Source organism: Scylla paramamosain, chromosome 36, assembly GCF_035594125.1.
Source record: "Scylla paramamosain isolate STU-SP2022 chromosome 36, ASM3559412v1, whole genome shotgun sequence".
Taxonomy (NCBI): domain Eukaryota; kingdom Metazoa; phylum Arthropoda; class Malacostraca; order Decapoda; family Portunidae; genus Scylla; species Scylla paramamosain.
Window position 1 is genome coordinate 10,367,724 of NC_087186.1, and position 16,653 is coordinate 10,384,376.

At 43.5% G+C, this 16,653-nt stretch overlaps 1 long non-coding RNA gene across 1 annotated transcript in view; it reads right to left on the bottom strand.

Moving 5' to 3' along the window:
• The window catches only part of LOC135090967 (uncharacterized), a 77,372-nt gene extending 61,266 nt beyond the window's left edge, over positions 1 to 16,106 (bottom strand). The window contains exon 1 of the long non-coding RNA XR_010262221.1: positions 14,140 to 16,106. This is a non-coding gene — a long non-coding RNA (uncharacterized LOC135090967). The remainder of the gene's footprint in view (positions 1 to 14,139) is intronic.
• Between the last annotated feature and the right edge of the window lie 547 nt (positions 16,107 to 16,653).

Here is a 16,653-nt window from a genome sequence, read left to right on the forward strand (position 1 = left end):
ACCCCACACCTCTTTGTATCAGAGTGACGTAACGCACACCAAAGTAAACAGCACAGGAACAAGAGAATGACGACAGTACCTCCCCAACACACCCACACACATACAAACAGAAATCAGCCAAGACGCCCCTCATTAACACACAAGGATAAACAGAAGATGAGAACAAATTGCTCGCCACAAATTAAAATAAATCGGTCCCCGGAGTCTCCTGGATATAAACCTTGGCTACGGAATGTATTAAATCAGCGGTAATTAATCTTTTCTCCCCTTCCGGCGTGAGGCTCCTGATGAACGAGGCGGCGGCTGCGAAGGGAAGCAGGGAAGCAGGGAAGCAGAGAAACACGCGGCGCTTTTAGGGAATGGACTCAGTGTTAAAGGAATTAGTGGTCCAGCGAGGGGATGATTTAAATGCTAAGAGAATTAATGGTCAAGCGAAGGAATTATTTAAATGCTAAGAGAATTAATGGTCAAGCGAAGGAATTATTTAAATGCTAAGAGAATTAATGGTCAAGCGAAAGAATGATTTAAATGCTAAGAGAATTAGTGGTCAAGTGAAGGAATGATTTAAATGCTAAGAGAATTAGTGGTCAAGTGAAGGAATGATTTAAATGCTAAGAGAGTTACTGGTGCTGGGAAAGACTGGGCTTGATTACTGTGAGAATATTGACGGCAGGACAGTGACTTTAATATGAATGCTATAATTAATTTATTTATAGGCACAGTGAGAAGATTTGATACGTGTTAAATTTACAGACAGCATATCAGGAATGGACTTTATAATCTAGTGTTTTAGAAGGTGTGGTAAACCTCTCGTCTTTGTTGATGTTTGTCTTAAATTCAAAGACAACATATTAAGAATGGTGTTTATATTTGATAGACATTTTCAAACATACGAGACGCAGTTACAAAATCACAAAAAATATACTCGTGAATGGAAAACGAGACTACACTAGTAATTAATGATACAGAGAAGCAAACCAGTAAACGAATAAATTAAACACATAATTAAATAAAAACAGTCCTCACATTTACGAAACAAAACAACAACAAAAAAAAGAATAATTAAACAAACTAATTAAAAAGCAGTAAAAAAAAACAAAAATTCACGACAACAAAGTTCATGGAATGCTAAAACTGGATATTCTGTACACACAAATGACTAAAAAAAAAAAAAAAAAAAAAAAAAAACTGAATAAAACACATTAATGAATTCACACAAACAATTCACAATCATCACAACACAACACAAAGAAAACAAACCTTTAACAGAACCACACCACCACCACCACCACCACCACCACCACCACCAAAAACAACAACAAGAACAATTCACACCAACAATACAAGCTAACATTTCCCCCCTCTCCTCTCTCTCTCTCTCTCTCTCTCTCTCTCTCTCTCTCTCTCTCTCTCTCTCTCTCTCTCTCTCTCGTTTACAGACAAATTTCCATATCTCGCGTTCATTACCTTCGATAGAGCAGGTTTTCCTCTTATTGCACTCAGCGCTACCAATTACCGCTCAAGTGGCGTTAATGAATCTGATTATAATTCGCGTTACAACACAATTACAACCGCTCAACGATCAAATGCCGCCAAATAAAAACACATGAACATCGGGGGGAGGGGGTGGCGGAGAGGTGTGTCTAACTTGTCCTACCGTATTCTAACTTGTACCAGCGATGTGAGAAGGGGCCTGGGGTGTGCTGAAAGGGTTATGCGTGGGGTGCTTGGGGTGTTTGGATGGGGGTTAGAAGTTTGTGATGTTATGAGGTTCTGGCTGGTGATTTTCTGGGTGTTTTTTTGAGGTTTGTTTGTTTAATTAGTGTTTTTGTGGTATTTTAAGAGGTTATCTGGATTCTTTGGGTGTTTTAAGGGTTCTAAGTAGCGGTGGTGGTAGTTAAAGGGGTTTGGTTGGCGTTTACATGTTTGTCTTTTAGTCTATTTCATTCATTTTTCTATTTATTTATTTATTTATTTTTAGTTTTTGCACTCAATCAGGAAAGTGAAGAGATAGGAAAAAAATTGATGGTTATTGCATTAGTATCCTCTCTCTCTCTCTCTCTCTCTCTCTCTCTCTCTCTCTCTCTCTCTCTCTCTCTCTCTCTCTCTCTCTCTCAGGCAAGGCTGGGTCAGAGTTGGGATGCACACGCTCCCCCAACACACCCACACCAGCGCTAGCCACGCATAACCAAACGCACTCGGACCCTTGCAGCACGTCACTCCTGCCTCACTCAGCCCCATTACCTGTGTTAGCGATCAAGGTGCTCGCTGCCAGGTGTTATGCTGACCTGTTGAGCCGCGCTGCTGCCACTAGTGTGTTTGAAGAGTGGTGTGTGTGTGTGTGTGTGTGTGTGTGTGTGTTGAGAGTTCTGTTTTTCGCTGATTCGGTCACTGTTATTCATACGTTCAGTTATTTAGTCTTTTTCTCAAGTCGTTTAGTTTGTTATTCATCTAGTTGTTCATTAATTCATTTGGTTATTTAGTGATTTGTTTGTTAGTTGCTTGTTTGGTGAGTTAATTATCTCAGTCAGTCATTCGGTCCGTGTGTTAATCAGTTAATCTAAGTGTGTGAATCAGGTAACGTCAATCAATCAATTCGTTAATGAAGTTAAATAATGAGTTACCAGTCAATCAGTAAGTCAGTCAATCACATAATAATCAAAAGACACTTAGACGAAGTATTTTCTTAATCAACAAATCAACCGCGCAGTTAGTCACCAAGAAACTCAGTCATCAGTCAGCCACCAAGTCAGTCAGTCAGTAAATCAAGGAATAACCAAGAGTAGAAGAAAGTTTTATCATGTAACGCAGCCTTATGTAATCAAAAGAGGATTAAACGCCATTATTCATTCCTCCACCAAATTATATCACCACTCATGTCCTCCTCTTCCTCCTCCTCCTCCTCTTCTTCCCTCCCTCTTGTATATTCGTATCTTTTGTTCCTGAAATGTATCTCTTCCTGTGCGGCGCCTCGTTCCTTCCACTTATCCAAGGCAACTGTTTATGCCTCTTACAATGAACGGACATCCTCTCTCCTCCTTGTTATTCTCCTTTCTCACATTTCCTTTCCTTTATTTTTGTTTGTTTTTTTCTCATTTTCTTCTTGATTTTCTGTTATCCTTTTTCCATTCTATATTTTCGTCATTTTCTTCATCTGTAGCGCTTCATTTCCTTCCCCTTCTTCTTCTTCCTCCTCATTTTCTTTCTCCTTCCTCCTTTTAAAGTCTTCATCTTATTCCATTCCATCCAAATTATCTTTATGTTCTTCCACGCCATCCTTTCCAGTATACGAGTATCTCTTAATCTTATTCTTCCTCCTCCTCCTTTACCCACCTACCCTACACTCCTCTTCCTTCCTTCGCGTCTCTCATCTATCATCTATAAACCACCTTGCACTCCTCTTCCTCCTCCTCCTCTTGCTCCTATATACAAAAGCTTCACCCTCATAAACGTAAAATCACTGACTCCCTCTCTTCTCCTCGCGATAGTATGCCAGATAGTGAGGCAACGAAGGAGGGCGCGGGGTAGGCAGGGAGGGAAAGAGACAAAGGGAGATAAAGATACGTAGAGCGTAAGGGAGAAAGAGAGGGAGAGAGGGAGGGGGACAGTGAGGGAGAGCAATCTGTAGAAAGTTATTCAATCGTGCCTTTAAAGATGAGAGAGAGAGAGAGAGAGAGAGAGAGAGAGAGAGAGAGAGAGAGAGAGAGAGAGAGAGAGAGAGAGAGAGAGAGAGAGAGAGAGAGAGAGAGAGAGAGAGAGAGGGAAATTCAAAAGCCTGAGATAATTGAATTGGCAAAGTCGAGAACAATCCCGGTCTCGCGTCCATTATCACCTTTGTCGTGCTCTCGAGACCGCCCTCTCCCACGCCGGCACACCTGTCCTCGCTTATTTCCCCCTCAGGCACAGGTGAGTGGAGGTAACTGTGTTTCCGACGATTTTTTCCTTCAGTTTTCCTCGCCAGCTTTTACTAATACATGCGATATTCTCTTTTTTTTTTTTTCTTCTTTGTTTCTTAATGTTTCCAGTTTTCGTTCTAAAGTTGTGAATGATACCTGTTAAGTAGCGTTTGTTGTAAAAGAACTACTACTATTATTACTTTATTTTTTTGTAGTTTTCTTTTTTTTTTCTTTTTTAATAATGGAATTGCGATAATGTCTGTTTATTTGTTTATCTTTGTTTGTTCGTCTGTTTCTTTCATGATGTATATTTCAGATTACAAACTAACCTCACCTACTACAATACTCTCTCTCTCTCTCTCTCTCTTTCTCTCTCTCTCTCTCTCTCTCTCTCTCTCTCTCTCTCTCTCTCTCTCTCTCTCTCTCTCTCTCTCTCTCTCTCTCTCTCTCTCTCTCTAACGAGGCGTGCACGGGTGTCTCTCTCGTACACAACCAACTCGGAGCCACAGCCAGCGAGGGAGAGGACAAACTCGGCTCCGGAGACCAAAGAGGCGTGAATTTGGCAACGAGGATGCAAGAGTACAAAATATCCAGCCTTGAGGATACATAAGGTGAAGAGAATGAGGGGGTTGAGGCGTCTGAGGTCAGAGAAAAGTGAGGGGGAAAAAAAAAGGAAATATGAATAGGAAAGGGAAAAATTCTACTCAAGTATAGTGATGATGAAGGAAATGTGATGTGAAGATCCATTTTATACTTTTCATTTCAGTCCTGTGATTTTGGGGAAGGGTAGGAAAGCTTAGTTTAGTGTTTAGTTTGTGTTTGTTGTTGTTGTTGTTGCAGTGGTGGTGGTGGTGATAACAGTAGCAGTAGTATTAGCAGTAAAATCTTATTAGTAGTAGCACCAATAATATCAACAAATCTGAACAATACTAATAAGAATAACGATAAAATCTGCGATAAAACGCCAAGGAGAGAAGCGAACATACCTCCACTTACCGCACAACGAGGAAGTCAATAAAAACATCAATAACAAATACACCAACATTAGCAACGACAGCAGCAATACCAAACACAGCAATAATAAAGTCAAGACCAACATTACGTGGCATTTTACCTTAATTTATATATGCATTCCGTTGATGTCTGGGTTTATGATGCTTTTTATGACTTTCTCGTCTGTGTGTACGAATGAGTGACTGGATGAGATGGGTGAAAGGAAGGAGTGAGAGAGTTACGTGGGTGAGTGAATGAGTGAAATGTGTGGATGCATGGATAAGTGGATGAGTTGATGAGTAAATTGAATGGGTGATGTGGGTAGTTGTGTGGATAAGTTGAGTGAAGAAAAATTAGACTTGTATGGGTGGGTGAGTAGGTGAAAGTGTGTGGATGCGTTGGGTGGCAAGCGTGTGCGTGTGTGCGTGTGTAAGGTGTGTGGTTGCGTGAGTGTGTGAATTTAGTGGACAAAGTGGATGAGGTGCGTGGGTGAGTGGATGAGTGGCTTGGTGGATGAATAATCGCCTTTCTGTGACCTACTGACCTGGTGTACCCGTTTCTTTCATGTCTAGGAAGCACCCATTCTCTCTCTCTCTCTCTCTCTCCTCTCTCTCTCTCTCTCTCTTCTCTCTCTCTCTCTCTCTCTCTCTCTCTCTCTCTCTCTCTCACCGCTGTGTAATTAGGTATGACAAGCGGCGCGTAGTTAACTAATTTACATAACTGCATTGCTTTTAATGTTTCCTCGCTCTCTTTGTCTTCTAACTATTTATTCTCCTCCTCCATTCTTCTCTTTTTTCCTCCTCCTCCTCCTCCTTCTCTCTGTCCTCCACAATCTCTGTCAATTCCACAACAATTAAAGTCGTTGTCAATGTCACCTCCACCTGACCTCCTCTTGCTTCTCCTCCTCCTCAGTCTCCCTCCCCCCTCTGCATTGTTCCTCCCCTCTCCACGTCTCTCCTCCTGTCAATCCTCCCCTTTCTCTCTTTCTCTTCTCTTCTCTTCTCTTCTCTCTCCTCTCCCCCTCTCCCCCTAAAAGTGGAGGAGATGAAGTCATGCGGAACAAACGATGCAGCTCCTACATGACCCCTTTCCTCCTCCTCCTCCTCCTCCTCCTGCTTCTCCTCCTCCTCCTCCTCGTCCTCTTCCTCCTCTTCTTCTCCCGAGGCGTGGAGAGGAGGTCAAATATTCTTCCTCCTCACCTTCAGGGTTGAAGATTCTCCTAATACTCTCTCTCTCTCTCTCTCTCTCTCTCTCTCTCTCTCTCCTCTCTCTCTCTCTCTCTCTCTCCTCTCTTAAATGCCAGATACATTACATGATATAATGTCTAAAGATTACTACTACTACTACTACTACTACTACTACTACTACTACTTACTACCACCACCACCACATCGCTAGCACCATCAACACAATCACCAACATAACTCTAATTATTATTCTAGCTACAATTACCATTCAGATTCAGGGACTAGCGGGGGTAGCAACCTCACTCCTCGCATTTATCTATTCACACACTGACGCGGCTCGCACTCTGACGTCAACGAAATTAAGAGCTTACAAAAATCGCCTTCCTTAATCTGCCTCGCCCTTGCACGCACTCTCACTTGTCCCTGCGCTATGAATATTGCAAGGGCGGGGCTGTTTATGGCAGAGGCAAGGCTGTGACTCCTCCGGGCGTGCGTGGGGGGTGGGCGGCAGGGGCAAAGCGGTAGGGTGTGGGAATGACAGGGGGGGTCCACTGGGTCTTATCTTCACAGGGGAGGGGCAGAGAGGGGTACAGGGACATAGAGGGAAGAAAAGTTATGTTGGATGTGCCCTTGTGGTCCTACGGTGCTAGATCTGATAGGTAGTTTGCGTATGAGTGTTCGGTTCTGCTTGTTAGTGTTGGGTTGTCATTGTTAGTGTAGTGTTTGTATTGGCAGTTGGTGCAGTATTAGATTCTATTGGAAGCTGGGGTGAATAGTACTTGGTTATGTTTGTATCTTTTATTCATAGTGTGAAGTAGCGTTACACTGTACTAGCAACTCGTGTAAATTAGTGCTGGATTCTACGGGGAGATAGTGTGAAGAAGTGTTTAATCCCTACAGTTCGCATAGTTTACTTCAATCAAGCTTAGGAGAGGATTCAAGCCCCTCTTGTTGTTTATTTCCCTCTGCCATCCTACATAATTCGCCTCAAAAAAGTCTGGTGGGTGGAGATGCGCATCCCGACCCTCCCTTCACTCCCGCATCGACACGGCGCGGGTGCATGGTGAAGGGCACCTGTGATCAGACGCTGCAGTGCGGGTTGCGTTCACTTTGATTGATGCTTCGATACAGGATGAAAAATTACCACTCTGGAGGCTAATTTATGAGTCAAAGGTAGTGTGTGTGTAAGCTACCACTAACACCACTACTACCACTAACACCACCACTACCATCGCCACTGCTTCTCCCCTTGTGTCTGACCGAACTAACCTGCAAAATTTGACTTAGCTTATAAATACACTACCACTGTCACCGCCACTACCACCGTCCTTACAACCACCACTGCCTCTATACTTGTGACTAACCGATCTAGTCTCCATAAAGGGTATGATACGAGTGAACAGAGACAACTAGTACCACTCCTCTTTTCCTTCCCTCCCTTGTCCTCTCCTCCTTTCTCGTCATCTGTTTAGTCATGTCCTTCCCTCCCCTTTTCCCTCCCCTTCTCGCCTCACCAATTTCCCCTTCTCCTCACTGTTCTCTTCTCTTATGCTATTCATTTCCCTTCAAGTCATCCTTTCTCTCTCTCTCTCTCTCTCTCTTCTTCCACTCCTCTGCTTCGTTCTGTGTTTTCTCTTCCCTCTCTTCTCTTCCTCTTTCTTGCTCCATTCTTTTTTCCGTCTCCTCTTTCACTCTGGACATTTCTCCTCTCCCTTCCCTGTTCCATCTCTCTCCATCAGTCTAATATCTTGTTCTACTCTTACATGCAACACCTCTCTCTCTCTCTCTCTCTCTCTCTCTCTCTCTCTCTCTCTCTCTCTCTCTCTCTCTCTCTCTCTCTCTCTCTCTCTCTCTCTCTCTCTCTCTCCCTCTCTCTCTCTCTCTCTCTCTCTCTCTCTCTATCAGTAAACTCAAAATCTACATGTGTTCAAAATATCAAATATCAAATAAACACCAAAGGTCTTTTTATTCGTTTGAGACAACACTGTTTTTCCCCCGGGGCATAAACAGGCAGGTTTTGAGAGCAGGTTGTGTCATGATCAGGTGGAAAGTGGCTTCATTATAGAGCGAGGCGCGGCTGACCAGTAATGATGTGTGTGTGTGTGTGTGTGTGTGTGTGTGTGTGTTTCCCTTTCTCGTAAACAGGATGTGGATGGTCACCTCTTCCTCCCTTATCGTGCTGTGTGTGTGTGTGTGTGTGTGTGTGTGTGTGTGTGTGCTGTGTGTGTGTGTGTGTGTGTGTGAATGGAACGCGCATGGATAATGGAAACATGCAAGGCAGCTTTATAAATTTAAATCGTGGTCTTTTTAGGCATGCAAAAATTATGCAGTCAGTCTATCTCTCCAACTCTCTCTCTCTCTCTCTCTTCTCTCTCTCTCTCTCTCTCTCTCTCTCTCTCTCTCTCTCTCTCTCTCTCTCTCTCTCTCTCTCTCTCTCTCTCACTTAACCACTCAGGTCTCGCCGCTTCCGCTCCTAAACTAAACACTTTTTCACTATCATTCAATACGGCTTTCCTTCACCCTCCCTCTCCCACGTCCCTTCCCCTCACCCTGCATCCTTTGACCAGGTGAGTGGGGAGAAGGGCGGCCACCTGGTGAGAGGGACACCTGGAAATGACGGGAAGAACGGGGGAGAGAGTAGTACGAGTACAAGATGAAGAGTATAGGGGACAAGTTACATCTTACTCTTCCTTCAATCTCACTTCCTTCCATTTTAAAAGAGACAGAAGGAGTAAGAAATTAAGGAGATTAAAATGACAGGTAGCATTCCTTCAGCTTTCCTTCACTCCTCCCAGCACTTCCTTCCTTCCAGTGAGTGAGGAGCATCTAAGGAGGCTGAAGGAGTGAGGAGTGAAGGAAGAAAGTGAAAACACAAATAACGTCTTCTTTCAAATCTTCCTTCCTTCCTTCTTTCACTACCTGCGCTTCTCTTCCTCCCATTTTATAAGACAAAGGAAGAAACTGAAGGAAGAAACCACTGACAATGAAGAAGGAAAGAAGAAGGAAAGTAACGCCCTCCTTCAACTCCTTCCCTTTCCTTCGTTCTTCTTTGCCTTCTCCAGAATTCACAATCACGGGAGGGGAAGGAAACAGATTACCTTTGTTTCACCCTCGCCTTTACTGAGTGGGTGACGAAGAGCTGTCTGACGAAGGGAAGGTATTGGTTCCCCTTCATTAGCATCTGCCGAGAGAGAGAGAGAGAGAGAGAGAGAGAGAGAGAGAGAGAGAGAGAGAGAGAGAGTGGAGAATGACTATATAATGAGTGACTGAACAGTGTGTTACAAGCAAACAAAAAGGCAAACACCGAACGGAGAGAGAGAGAGAGAGAGAGAGAGAGAGAGAGAGAGAGAGAGAGAATCAAACATACCAATGAAACAAAACAAACTGACTCGGACACTTTCGAAACCAGACGAAAAAAAAAAAAAAGAAAAAAATCAACGATAACCTAACCCAGACTGACAAACTACACGCTGCTTTGAATCTTCACGGAATAAAAAATAAATAAAAAAAAGAAGAAAGAAAGAAAAAACATAAAACAGTATTGCCAATTGAGAGGAGGCGGAGTGTTACCAGCGTTATTAGCAGCCAGCCTCGACCAGCAATAAAAAGAGCACTAACGATGTATTAAAGATGATAATGAAAACCAGCATTTACACGCCTGGCTGACTGGGCAACGGTACTGCAAAGGGGAGAGAGAGAAAGAGAGGGAGAGAGAGAGGGAGAGGGAGAGAGGAGGGGACGGAGGAAAAAGCACCAGAGGAAACTGTTAAAAGTGGAAAGAATAAGAATTCCAGAGAGAGGAGAGAGAGAGAGAGAGAGAGAGAGAGAGAGAGAGAGAGAGAGAGAGAGAGAAACGTATCGACTAAGGCAGCAGGAGGTGAGGAGAAGAAAAAGATCAGCACTATTGACCTATTGAACTTCACACGGAGAGAAAGAGAGAGAGAGAGGGGAAAGGAAGAGATTGAGACGGGAAGAAAGAACGGGACAGACAGGGACAGGAGCAGGAGGGACGGGAAGGCTGGACAGGCGGATGGAGAGACAGACAGCTGCCACAAGACCGGTATTCACAAGTGTTTTCCGCTATACAGGTGTCGACCTTACCTGATGTTCGATACGATATTTTTCACCAGGAGCAGATGAGGTTCTGTTATCGGCCACGTTTTCTCTCATTGGCTGGTAAAGTAATGTTGTGTTTGGTGTTACCTCTGTTAGACAATGGAGAGAAATGACAGTAAAATAGGAGAGTTTTCTCTACTATCACAAACTGCCTGAAAGCACATGGAAACTTGTACATTTATCAAATAAGTCAGAGGAGGAATTTTTGTATTTTTTTTAACTAAGTGTAATTAACATACAGTCAAACAGCACTGATTGCTTCTCCCTCAATCACAAAATACTACCAGAAAAGACTATAATATTAGACTTCACTAGTTCAAATCATTTTAAAATCACGCTTCTTTTTTCTGTTTCAAAAAATTCCTTTATAAACAGTAAAATAACACAGCGATTATTCTTTAATGTAAAACCACGAGTAAAATAAAACCGTACTACTAAGATCAACGTTTAAAAGTGAAATATCTAACTTTTCTATCTTATCCAACAAAGCAAAGGAACCCACAAGAAACATCAGTCATTCGGTGGAAGTTTGCAGTGGGAGCCAGAGACAGAGAGAGAGAGACAGGTGTTACAGAAGAACCCTCTCGACAGGGCAGCGATCCTTGAGTGTGTCAGGCGCCCTCCAGTGTTTTGGTTCACGGCACACTGTGTACACTCAACACACCTGAGTCCCTCGCTACCAACACTTCCTACCTGGCGTCACCAAACACCCACCAGCGCCGACCATTCAAAACATGTTATTTCAATGTATCGTCGACCAAACCGCTTCCTGCGTCTTAAAAGTTTTAATCGCTGGTCGTTTAGTGATATATTTGGTGTTATCAGTTAAGACTACCTCTCTTGGCTATCTGCATCTTATCTCAGGCTATCAGGGAAAGCCGTCACTATTAGCTCTTTCTAATCGCCCGTGAGATAGCGGTAAAGGCAATGCCACTGATAACACATTAGGTTATTAGTGTATTATAGAGAAGGACATAAGTATTTACACAGCAAAAGGGAATTCCCCAGGTTAAGAGAAGGAGAGAGGGAGGGAAAAATTGCAGTTCCGCTGTAATGGACGATTGGAAGATTAGTAAACCGCAGAACACTCATCACCACAACGAGTTTCAATCAGGATGGTGTTGTTTGTGCCGGACACCAGACAAACAAATAATTTAAGGCTTTAGCGAGTACTGCAGTAAACATCATCCCCCCATCCCCCCCCTTCCTGTGCTTCCCGTCCCCCCCCCCCCCCACACACACACACACACAATAAAGGACTCCTGTTCATGCTTGCCGTCATTTCCTATACAAAATCCTGCCTCAGCTTTCCCACCAAAGAGGTATTTCCTACTGTTACCCACTGGTATGTTTTTATTCGTATACTTGGTGCGACGAACGCTTGGGTAAAAAGTAGCAATAGGAATGTTGGTGGCTGGATGTGACGAGAAAACCCACATGAAGTATAAATATATAAAAACCCAAACAAAGAAAACATAAAAGAGAAAAAAAAGTGCAATAAAAGATATAATAGAATGAAGTAGAAGAGCTGAAACATTTAATGAACACTAACACACTTAACACCTGAGTCCGCAACACACACGCATACAAACACACATACACAGCCGACATCTGCCTCATCAGCTGACGCCCGCCCAGCTGACCCAGGTAAACACACGGTAATGAACACCTGGCGAGTCACCTGATCCGCCAGTCGTGTACAAACAGCCGTAATTGTGCAAGTCACCAAATTTTCTCCTCTATATGTTTGCTTTATTTCCCGACAGGTGTTTACTTACCTGTCGCTCGGCCTTAATTAGAGACAGGTAACGTTGATTTATGATATATTAGTTAGCTGCAATCTTAATATATGTAGGTAAATATTTAACGTTAGTGAAAGCTTCTACTCTTTTATAGGCTTAGGTATAATGAATCTATACATATCTAAGTATATTTACAAGAGATGTATCTTTGATCTTTGTATGTGTGCTGCAAATAGATGCCTGTGTCTGTGAAGTTACTGACAGGTGAAGGTAAATAAAATATGAATCTTAAACGAGGAATTTTTTTTTTTTTACTTGTTCTCTCTCTCTCTCTCTCTCTCTCTCTCTCTCTCTAACACGGTGGAGGGAGGAAGAATGTAAGCTAGTCACCATTCCGTTTTCCCTCTCTTTCCTTCTACTTCTTTTCTACCTTTTCTTCATCCTTCTACATTCCTCAACTCCAACAGAATAACGTCTTGTCATGCCCTCCTGCGTGTGTGTGTGTGTTTGTGTGTGTGTGTGTGTGTGTAACAGTTAGTACACACAGCAGGCATCCACTATTGATTTCAGTGGCGACATCGCTTCATAAACCTTTTGTATCTGCTCCACACACGCACACACACACACACACACACACACACACACACACACACAGGTCACTCGAGTGCTTCTTAGAAAACTTTAATGTATTATTCTTACTTTTTTTCCTCCTCAGACTGACTGCCTGGTAATTATGAAAAGGAATATATAAGTATAGCTATTAAGGCACACACACACACACACACACACACACACACACACACACACACACACACACACACACACACACACACACACACAGAACCCTACGGAAAAAAAAAAAACCTATCTCCTCATTTATTTGCAATCTTTTCTTTCTTCTTCCTAATGTTTTTCTGTACTTAGCAATATTTTATTTACATCTATACTCTTCCAACGAGTGGGTTATATTATGATAGAAAATATATATAAAATAAAAACACGTCCAAAGAAGCAGTATATAAAAACCTACATAAAATACTAAAGAAAACCATTAAAAGACACAACAAAAAGGTGAGTGTCATCGCCAGCATCTGATAAGGACCCGATAAGCTGCATTAACAAGCACATAAGTACAGGATGACTTTGAAAAATAAGATAGAGATGGATAAAAAAAGAGATGAGAGGATGAGGTATGCAATAAAACCTCATCCTGGGGAGCATTGAGCAATGTTAAGTGCACATGTTAAAAAAAAAAAAGCTTCTCTCTTCTAAAAAAAACAAAACGAGTAAATAAATAAAATAGATAAATGAAAGGATGAATTCAGGTCTAGCTAAACTACTACTACTACTACTACTACTACTACTAAATAAAGCTTCTCTGGTCTAAACGAAAAAAAAAAAAAAAGGAAAATAAATAAATAAATAAATAAAATACATAAATGGAAAGATGAATTTAGGTCTATGTATACAGAAAGAAAATATAATGATAAACTACTACTACTACTACTACTACTACTACAACAACAACTACTACTACTACTAACAGCAACACTCCCAAAAGGCCACTTGAAAACCTCTTTCCGCGCAAAGTCGTGAATAATGAATGTGAAAACCCTGAATATTGGCTGGGAAAGGAGACTACAGACTTATGGGAGAGATGGGGAGAGGTGGGAGAGGGAGGGAGAGGTAGGAGAGGGCTACTGGAACTCCCCTTTCCTCCCCTACCCACCTCACCCCCTGCCAGGCGCAAAGAACAGCTTCAAACGCCCCAAAAGAAGGATCAAAAGCGATTCAAAGTTTCAAATCCCGGTAAATAGGATTCGCTTTAGGTGTTTCGAATAGACTGCTTCATTGTTCCACTTGCGAGCTTCGTGCTGGCGACGGTTCGGCTTCATTTGAGTTCCGATTCACCTGCCTTAAAGTTACAAGTGTTTTGGACTCTCTCTCTCTCTCTCTCTCTCTCTCTCTCTCAACAGGTTAAATTTTCAAAGCTAGGATAGGCAATTATTAAAACAGAATTTATTAGTACGTCTGGCGGGAAGACTTGTTTTTATATACCAAGAGTCAGACACACACACACACACACACACACACACACACACACACAGATAGACAGCTAAATTATTGATCACAGTATTACAAAATTCTCTCTCTCTCTCTCTCTCTCTCTCTCTCTCTCTCTCTCTCTCTCTCTCTCTCTCTCACCGCTTGATGTGTGGAGAGTTGGGCAGAGAGCGACTTTGCTTAAATTCTGAGTGTTGGTTTCCCATTCTGACGACGCTGACGGAGGAGGAGGAGGAGGAGGAGGAGGAGGTGGTGGTGGTGGTGTTGTTGCGAGCTCCGGGTCCAGAAGGAAGCCCTCTCCCACCTCTCCCTGCCTCTCACAACGCTCTCTCTCACATCGGGGACTCTCTCTCACAATGCTCGTCGAGGGAAATACGTCAGAGAATCAAAGGGAAACCGGATTTCTCGTTATTTATTTATTTTTTTCTCGATTTTCAGTTATCTTAGGTCAGTTTCATTTTATCACTTGTTTTCCTCTCTCTCTCTCTCTCAGGTCCTCAGTTTAGTGTGGATATAACATGTGCTAATTTTCCTTTCTTTTCTTCTTATTCCTCTCTCCCTCCCTCTCTCTCTCTTCTCTTTACTTTATGGGAGATTAATGGCGTCCTTTGTCTTCCTGTCCTCGCGAGACATGATAGGACATTCCCAGGGTCTCGTGCCTCATGGTCACTCAGCGCTATTTCCTCCACGCAGCGGTCACTGTCACCTTGCCGCTAACTGTATTTCCTCTGCCTCCTCATGTCTTCGAAGTCACTCAGGTTTCCACTCCTCACCTCGTGTTAACTCGTATTCACTCCACAGTTCAGTGCCAATAGACCTTCCACAGCTTGGTTGGAGCCCACTCTAGGCATCCACACATCCACTCCACCACATCCTTGATTCAGTAATTTCCCCCAGCTGTGGGTCTAATATTTTTTCTCTCTCTTTTTTCCCTCCACCGTATATTAATTAATGGTACTTTTATGTGATAACTCAAATTAAGCGTGTGTGAGGCATCCACGCTCACTGTGACGCGCTAACTAGACGCCACACCCACTTAGGGAACTTAAAATCCACGACTTGTGTTCTGTCTCCCTCTTGAAGGAGTAATCGCGTCCTGGCAAGTGTCTGTTTAACACCCACGGCGGAGACCGGTAACACACTACCGCACACTGTAACAGCACTAACGCTACTGATGCAAGAGATGCTCCACGACCCCAAACTGGAGGTGGATGCCAGCGGGTCGATTTCCTCCTGCCATTATTTGCTCCCGACACAAGCCTCATCACGACTCAACACCACCAGCACAACCACCACCACCAACATGCACCAACTGAAGACCGTGAGCCCTGGGTGGAGGAGTGGCAACACGTGAGGCTGGGGGAGTGTGAGGTGGAGGGGAAAGCAGTGGACGGCAGCTTCTCTCCCGCACACGTGTCAGGGTGTCTCGCCATCCTGACCCTTACGTGCCAGGTGTTAAGGCTCTCCACGCTGCTCTGACACGCACATGGTCTCCTCTGTCTCCCTTGCCCGCCTGACACGAAGCCTCTCCCGAAGACTCCCCACGTACGAGTAATGAAAATGTATTATTTATGTCGCCGCTAAGTGTATCTTGGTTTTCCTTTCGTCGTAAAACACAAAAAGATGCTTAAATAATTCTTTCTTAGTATCTTTTCGTTAATCTCTCTCTCTCTCTCTCTCTCTCTCTCTCTCTCTCTCTCTCTCTCTCTCTCTCTCTCTCTCTCTCTCTCTCTTCGTTTTAAAGAGGATACAAATAAAACATTCCAGTTTAATTGAAGTTTGTATGGATTTTAAGAATTTTATCATCCAGCCCAAACATTTAACCCGGAACAAGGGAGCGCCGAGCCAGATATAGAATTTAATTAAATAATCCCAACGTGTGAAATGTTACCTGAGATCTTTGGGGATTAAAGCTGAAACCGTGAAAACTGAGAGGTTCTAGTTACACAGGTATGCCCCTCACTTGTCCCCTGTACACCTCACCCCTCACCCCAGCACAGGACACTCACCACGAACCCTAAAGAAGGACATTCTCTCCCCTCAAACACAGTGCATCCCTTACTCCCCTCATCCTCTTCCCTCTCCCCAACACAGGGCACCGCTAAAGAAAAATCTCTTCTCGCCCCATCCTCTCCCCTCTCCCCAACACAACACCCTTTCCCCTCAAACACACAGCATCCCTCACTCCCCTCCTCCTCTCCCCTCACCCCCATCTTGCATTAACCCCTCTCTAAGTCTTAATTGTAACGTGCTAACCTCTCACACTTGTCTCCCCTCATCTATCCTCCCCATATCTAACCAAACACCCCTCATTTTCTCTCTAACGTGCTGTAGCATCCCCTCTCTTCCCCTCACACTTCCCCTCATCTCTCCCCTGCGCCCCCATCTCCGTCTCTTACCATAAGTTCTTGTTATAAATTGTGAGGGGAGTTGAGGGGAGTGAGGGAAGGACTCGACCAAGGCCTGCATTTCCAGACGTCTCCCTTGTCTCCCCTCTTCTGTCTTTCTCTACATCTTTTGCCTCTCCTCTTCCTTCCTTCCTTCCTTCCTTTCCTGCTTTTCTTTTCTTTTGATCTCTCTCTCTCTCTCTCTCTCTCTCTCTCTCTCTCTCTCTCTCTCTCTCTCTCTCTCTCTCTCTCTCTCTCTCTAATATAA